This window comes from Falco biarmicus, chromosome 13 (genome assembly GCF_023638135.1).
Source record: "Falco biarmicus isolate bFalBia1 chromosome 13, bFalBia1.pri, whole genome shotgun sequence".
Lineage (NCBI taxonomy): Eukaryota > Metazoa > Chordata > Aves > Falconiformes > Falconidae > Falco > Falco biarmicus.
In genome coordinates, this window is record NC_079300.1 from 6,423,916 (window position 1) to 6,431,979 (window position 8,064).

An 8,064-nucleotide genomic window follows, 5' to 3' on the forward strand; every position below is an offset into this window, starting at 1 on the left:
CCAGTAGCACAATTCTTTATTCCTCTTTTTTGTTTGCCAGACTCCCAGTCAGTTTGCACAGCCCAAGTAAAAAACCTAAACCCATGCTTTGCCATAGGATGAAAACCGAAAAAGGAAGAACAAGTGGGAAAAAAGCCCCAAACAATTAAAGAAACACAAAACCTCACATACAGAACCCCAGCAGAGTCCGTGCGATCGGTTCTATTTGTAGTCACCAGCACCAGCTGCACACACCTCTGAGGAGCACTGCTGGGGGGATGTTCTCACCTTCCTTTAATTCCATCCATAGATCTGGGAAGACCAGAGTATTACAAACCACGGCGTGCTTGGCGGGCAAAGATGTTCAAGTGTACAACATGGGATGAGTCGCCTTCACATGGAGGTCTTTTTGAAGGAAATAACTGGGCACAAGTGTTTATCTGAGTTTCAGGATCAGCAGCATGGTATTTACCTACCTGCGTGCAACGCCCATTTGCCTGGCTAATCCATCAGGTCTTCTTTCAACAGTGGAAGATGTTAAAGGAAAAGCACTGAAAATTTTTGCATTTCAGCCAGTTTTTGCACTCCCTCAGCTGGCAACCGGTGTGCCACTAAAGATGGCTCAAAATTATTAACAAATACATAAAGGACACTAACAAATAGAGCAAGCAGTGGCATGCAGCCTTAGAGGTGTCGGTCATCATTAAACCTTCAAATGAAAGTGGCCGTGAAGTGCCAAATTACCCTGTTTTACTTACTGAGGGAACGTAAACCTAAACCAGAACCGGTTCTTCAGCAATTTAATTCTACGTATCATGTACAGCAGCCTGTAACGCACACCCAGAGATGGGCTGCTCAGCTTTTACTTTCTTTATTTTTTACCTTTCTTTGGCTTTTAACTTTCTGCCGGTCCCTAGTGGGTACCCAGCTGCCCGGTTCTCACCGACACGCCAGAGGAAGGCCGTGGCGGGGGGTCTCTGGCTCTCCCGCATGCCGATGGATCACACGGATGGGAGGTGTTTGGCTGGCATCTGCCCCACTGCCACAGCCCCGGGATCCAGCTGAGGACACCGGAGGTTTCTGTGCTCATACAACAAGGCCTGGCATTTGTTTCGGGTCACAGCATCATTTCTACCATCTCACCAGGCAGGTCCTTCTGAAACAACCAGCATTTACTTGGAATTTGCATTAACATTGAACAGAAAAGCTGCTCTGGAAGATACCTGTTTCCAAGTGTTTGGGTTCTCCCGGTCGCTAAACATCTCCAGGCTGGTTTACAGGAGTGAAGGTTGCACCTGGGCGTGATTCAAAGCTGTGTGTCTGTGTTTAGTGTTGACTTAAGCAACCAAAGGGCTGCGGTGAGCAAATTGCCCATCCCGGATCCAAACACTCTTATCTGCTGGCAGCGCTGCTCCTTCTGCCTTTAAAGCAAACCCCTGCTCTGGAATCAGGAATGAAGTTAAGCCAATGAGGGAGAGAACCATTTCACACCACTTTCTTGTGCTGTTTGTGGAATTCCCAAAATTAAACCTCGTGCCAACGAGTACCCCACTGAGCTGGCCCTGGCAAACTCCTGCTCCAGCCAGTCGGCACTTGTCTGGGTTTGAACTAAATCCACTGCGAAGTCCCCAGAAATGATGTGACAGTCAGGGAAGTGGTGGAGTCACCATCCCTGGAGGTATTTAAAAGACGTGTAGGTGTGGCACTGAGCACCACAGTTTAGGGGTGGACTTGGCAGTGCTGGGTTAACGTTTGAACCCGATGATCTTAAAGGGCTTTTCCAACCTAAATGGTTCTGTGGTCCTATTAAGCTGTGGGGCACAGCAGCATGAAATGGTGCAGGGACACAGCCTTTTCTGGAGCCCTTCTGGAGCCTGCGGAGGGGCCTGTAGTGCCTCTGCTCTGGGAGGCAGTTGACCCACAAGATGGGTGAAGTTAAGAGATAAGTGGGTGACGATATGCCAGCAGCAGCACAGGATCGCCTGTTGTGGCTCCAGCTGTGAGGCGCTTCCTCTTTCCATTGTCACTTTAGTGTTATACCAAAGGAACAAAAAGAAAGCAGTTTATGGCCTTTTTCTTTTCCTTTTTTTTTTTTTTTAAATAACTAGTTTAATTTTTATTGTTTTAAAGGTAGGAAGAAGTGACTTTTTATCTCAGAGTAGTGGGGAAAAAATTGTATAATATTCCTGCACCTAACCATACTAAATGGAAAGGAAAAATCCCCTGCAGTTTTCAGAAAACCAGGCAAAACTAGGAGTCTGGCCAGCCACTCTCTTCATTGCTTTTCACAGATCTGTGCTGCAAGGGTATTCACCCCACTTTAAAAGCGGGTGAATAGAGGTAGGAAAGTGCGAGGCTGCACAGAGACAGCAGAGGAGAAGATGCTTCAGGCCTGCAGGTTCTGGCTCAAAGCGGCTGGCCCCCCAGCACAGTGTGCTCGTTTGGTATGAAACCACTCAGCTGCTTCAAATCTACTGAAATATCTTGACAGGGTAGCTCTGCTTTTCTTCTGCTGCTTCTGGTGCCCATCTGGTCCCCGGAGGGTGGGCACGGCCGGCCCCAGCAGGCTTCCTAAGAACAAACTGGGGAGGGGGCACATTCCTTCCCCATGATGGCTGAGCAAGATGTCTGTGGCATACTTAGGTGTCCAAATATTGTGTTTCTTGGAAACAGTTGGCAGTTGCACAGCCCCTCCAGCTGGGGTTCCCACCACCCACCTGCATCTCCTTGGGTGCATCTTGCCCAGCCATCACATGCCACGGCGCACAGCTGCTTGCAGCCAGCTGCAGAATTATTCCTCACAAATCCTCAGCAGCTCCTACGGCATTCGGTGAAACTACAGCCTTTTGGGGAAGAGGTAGCAAACATTTGTGGCTGAACTTCAGCAATTAAAACTTGCTTCACCAAAATCGGAGCACAATGAGGCTTTCCTGCCAGCAGCAATTAGAAACGAGCATTATCTGATTGCTTTCTGCAGCAGTAGCGCTTCGTTATTTTCCTCCTGTGAGGGGCAGGGAAACTTCATCGGGGGCGGGGGGGGGGGGGGGGGGGGGGAGGTGTGTGTGTACGATACCTGTCAGATTTACTCTTGGCAAGTGGGGATATTTCTTATAAACTCTTCAGAAGTGCTTGATTCAAGGCTTCTGAAAGGTTCTCTCATCTTTATCCTGAATGACTTCTCCATCTCTAGTCCGTGAGACAGCAGCTTTTGTCAGGCTGGTGGTTCAGGCTGAACTCACAGAGCAAAGCTCTCCTGAAGCTTCATTTAGTGATGAAAAGGGATGCTGAGGTTCCCCGGGAGAGATCTGAGCAAAAACCCTCTGGAAACAGAGTAGGTTCCAGTGGGGAAAAAAAACCCCAAAACAGTCAGGTTATTGTATTTAGGTTATTTACATTAGTGCTAGTACTTGTTTGAAGGTTAGTATTTCAGTAAACTTGCTATCAGTGAGCAGCTAAGTCCTCCTGCTTTGCTTAGATAGGGAAAAGCATGCTGTCCTTGAAACGCCAGCCTGACTTTTCACGGTTGCACCCCAAGTCCCACTGTGTGGCCACAGCACTGAAGACATGATGCTGCTTGTTACCCAGCTCCTTTGCCTCGCTGGAAACGGAGCCTAACCTTTCTACACAGCAGACAGCAGCCCTGGACAGTGGTGTACCCTGCTATCTGATTTTTGGGAGGCTCCTCATGACTCCACATGCAGTCTTTGAGGCTTCAATGTTTTGAAAAGCAGACTTTAGAAGGATGTCGTAAAACGAACACCTTTAACTTCTGATTGCAAAAAGCAGAGATCGCTTCAGGAGATTACCGCCCCCGCACAAATAGTTCTGTTTAGGGGTGTACCACTCTTAACGACTTGACTGGCTGAGATAGCACTCACACAGCGATAGTCCGGGCAAGAACTGGTTTTAATTAGGAGCACTAAGGCTTGCTAAGTGACCAAGTGTGGTACTGAGTCACATCACATGAAACGGTACGGAGATTGCTTAGGGCCATGGAGTTAAGTCCTGCCTTTTAAAATCTTTGCTAAGACTGTTCCCCTGGGAGGAGGAAGCCAGCGCGGCGCTTGGCCGCACAGCACGTTGTTCAAGCGGGTACCACAACCGTGTCTGGTCAGAGGCTAAAGAGGAGCATTTCACGGACTCCTAAGAACAGACATACTGAAATACTACTTCAGTGGAGACACATGGCTGGGGAGGGCATTCCTTCCATTCTCACGCAGTCCCTGAAATTATTTAACACTTGCCAGCCCATTAAACACCATGCTTTTTCTTGGGATTTTGTAGTTCTATGTAAGTGGAAGCAGTGCCTCCAGACAGGGGTGTTAGGATGCTCTCCCCCTGACTTTGCATGGAGCCCTGAGCGAGCCAAGGCTGTGCCGAGATGGATGCAGAATGGCAGCAGTAGGACCCACCTGGCCCCTGCACGCTGCCTGCCCCTCTGCCCACGCTGGGCAGCTTGCTCCAGGAGCCCGCGTCCCTTCCTCCATCATTGCTGTGCAGGGAGGAGGAAGCCTTTTGAAAGATGCAACAGAGCCAGCGAGCCTCGGTTCCTTGTTTGGGGGCAGATGAGTTGTCTTCTGGGAACTGTAGTTCCTGGGAAACATGAATTTGCAGCTTTCCTCAAAAGGCAAGCCAGGAAAGCCTGTGACTATTTCCATTGCTCCAGTGCAAGGGAAAATGTGTTGAAATTAAGAGAGGGAAATTTTTATAGGCAACTCTGCTTGGAAATCAGCGGACTGCAGTAGGAAAACTCGGACACACTTAGGAGGATTAGACACCAAGGAAGAAACTCTTCCTGCCTTGACGGAGAATGGGAACCGGCTGGTATTTTCTGGACTCTGCAGTGGCAGGGGAAGTCGCCCTGGGGTTCACTAGGAGCTATAAAGGCTGCCTGAGGACAGAGCGTTGGCTGGCCAGAGCGGCAGGCACAGCTAAGCCCTCATGGCTTAAGGGGGATGAAACTGTTCTGGCAGAGCTGAAGAAAGTAGCTTCACAAAAAGGAGCTGGAGAATCTGTACCTCAACCCCCACCTGCCTGGCAGAGGAGAAGAGCCCCCCTGCCTGCTGCTTTTGCCTAGGGAAGAGGCTTCGGGGCACCACGTGCCGCAGAGCTATAAACCAGAAACTGCAGATACTGCTAAAAGAAGAACCTGTTGGTATGAACTAAGAATTACTGACAAAAAGTGTACAGCAGTTGTTTGTGGTTTACATAAGTTACCGCAGTGTTTGTATGCTGAAAGAGGCGGAGGAAGTGTTTCTAAGGATGGCTGAGGAGAACTGAACACGGCACCGGAGCCAGGCTGATAAATCAAAGAGCAGGCACTACGTTTGCCCAAAGCTTCAAATACTATTTTGGGGAAAGTGGTTTCTATTCTTATTCTGGAAAAGACTACTATATGCCCTTGTTTGTAAGGAGAAATGATGTCCTCTGCTTATGCAAAATTCAGTACAATATGTCCTGTGGAAAGTCTGAAAGCATTACCTAGACCTTCTGAAGCACACAGGGGATAACCACCTTTCATTACCAGGCTCAAACTCACCTGCACAGCCACCAGCCCTGCAAACCCAGAGCCTTTGGTCCATGCCTGGCCTTGGCCCTGTGCTGCAGAGGTCCCAGCAGCCCAGGCTCTTGCTGGAAGGCTGGAGTTATGAGCAAGCAGCTCAGCTGTAGAGGTCTTGGTCTCATCACTGATGCTGGCTGCTGCAGCGCATCCTCGGCAGCCTCCCTGCGCTCCGAGGGCTCTGGGTGCACGGAGCTGCTTGAGAAACGGCTGCCACTTACCCTGCTCTCCTGGTTTGGGGTAGGGCATCAATGGGAGCACTGCACTTACAAACTGAACACTAAATAACTGGAAATAATCATCAGTGAAGACATTTACGAGCTGAGTGGGGCCCTAGGACAATAAAGGATGGCTGATGGTAGCTCATTCGTTACCATCTGCACAAACTGGCGGTAAAGCTGACACCGGCAGTCAGAATCACAGCCTTTCAAAGACCTCTTAGACATCATTTTCCACTTTTACAAATTCAATTAACTCCCTTCCCCTCAAGCAGCACGATACAAAAATATTTTTCCAGGTAATGTAGCCATATTCTAGTTAAAGCAGCAGAGAGAACGTTAAAGCAAAAACCAGGCCTAAATTAAAACTGTTATTCTCATTTTCTACCTGGACATTTTGGCAATTGCTTCTTCTCTGACAGGAACAGCTGTTTTGTTCAGTGCCGTGATTCATGGGCTTCTAAACCAGAATGCTGATGGATGAATTCTCAAAAGATGGAGTTGAAACTTTCCATCCCCATGTGGAATCCCATCTGAATCCCCATGTCTTTCTCTGATTCTACCAGGTGTAAGTTTATTCTACCATAAGTTTAGACGGCAACAGTCATATTTTCTTTTTCAAGAATAAGCTGTTGTGCTCTCTGGTCCTCCTTCCCCACAGCAGGCAGGTTCACAGGGCTTTAGCATTTTGGAACGGGGAACATTTTGCATTGTAGAAGAGCACTGAACTAAACTGTAAGGGAAGGCTCAGAAGAGGGAAGAGCGATGTGATCACAACACAAAGCCCAGAAGCAGCTCCTGACTGAACCATCCCTTTTCTTGCTCCAGAAATCAGAGCTGGCCACAAAGGGTCTGGGCTGAAGCAGCAGCTGCCAGGGACAAGGTGAGGTAGGGGCAGCAGCCCCGAGCACCCTGGTGAAGCTGTTGCTGAAATTACGGCTTTGGGACACATTGGTTGTAGCCAGCGCTGGGGTGTTCCCAGATAAGAAGCCACAGGGAGGCCCAGAGAGCAGCGCGCTGTGCAGCCTGTTCAAGGTCTGGGTCTGAGCCTGGAAAGCCATCAGCTGGTGTTGGGACATGTTGATTTCTGCACAAAGGTAATCTCTGTACCGTTAATGCAGCCCAGCATCTGGTTTCCAGAACAGCTCGGTGGTGAAGCTATTATTTTTGTTAATTGTACTATCCAAATAGAAGCTTATGGACCCGATTTTCTGCAGAAAATTAATCATACCAGCATACAAATGGCAAGACTGGGTAGAGACTCAGCTATTGTACCAGCAGTTCAGCCCGCCTTTCCTGGACAGAAAATGTTTCACATATCCCATGACACCATCCCACCATGTCATTTCCCTGGGCTCCTGAATTTCCCAACACCGTGATGTCTGCGCACAGTTTGTGGTGAACGAGTTGACAGTGACTGACTTATTCAGCATATCTTCTCAGTGGTAGCATTAATACCTTCCCCATTCAGTGATGTAATATTTTGTGTGCAAAGTGCATCTGAGGCTCGGTAAGCCTTACCAGCCTTACTTCTGAGCCTTACTAAATCCTTACCAGGATGTGCAAAAATCAGCATTGGTAGAGAGGGCACTTCTTGCACTGGGCTGCTGGTGGAAAGAGGCAGATGAAGAACAACGCTCAAACCTGTAAGCTCAGACCAGCTCCCCTCCAAAACAGCCCTTCTCTGCCATGTCCAGAAAGTGCTGAGCCAAAGTCATCCAGATGCTGGAGGTGCTCAACAGAGGTGCTCCTCAGCCGAGCTGTAGCTCTGTGCAGCTCCGCTGCAAGGGCTCTAAGGTGCAAGAAGAGAGATGGCTGTTGAGGCTGACATCCTGAGCGCATAGCTTACCTCTTCACCCTGCACGCCGGACTGAAGCTTATCTTCCACCACAACACCTCGTCTGGCTTTGAGGATGCCAAGTGATAAAGGTTCCACCATCCTTGCTCAGAAACCACTGCCTAATTACCCTTTCACCTAGGATAATTAAGCTTTCAAAGCTGAATATTTCTATTTCAGTCTCTTCTAGGAGATCTTGTTGCAACTTCTCCAGCAATATAGCAATGCACTTCTGCCATCAGATAGCTTTTTTTGTATGTAGGGGTCTGGAACACCTGCTCACACCTGCTGTCCCCTCACCGGGCTGCATCTGTGACCGAATCATTCCTCTGGTGCATGCACAGTTCACTGCACCTAAGTCAAGGGGGGATGTTTAAACTGAAAGTGTGGAAGTCCCCTGTTGGACCAAGCAGTAGGACACTCACGCTCACCCCAGGGGTGCCACATCACCTCGGTCACGGGGACACCCC

General features: G+C 49.0%; 1 long non-coding RNA gene across 1 annotated transcript; it reads right to left on the reverse strand.

Moving 5' to 3' along the window:
* Positions 1–8,064, reverse strand: LOC130157994 (uncharacterized). The gene is made up of 2 exons (XR_008825130.1): positions 7,312–8,064; positions 1–3,299 (listed from the first exon to the last, which is right to left on the reverse strand). It is a non-coding gene; the product is annotated as an uncharacterized LOC130157994 (long non-coding RNA).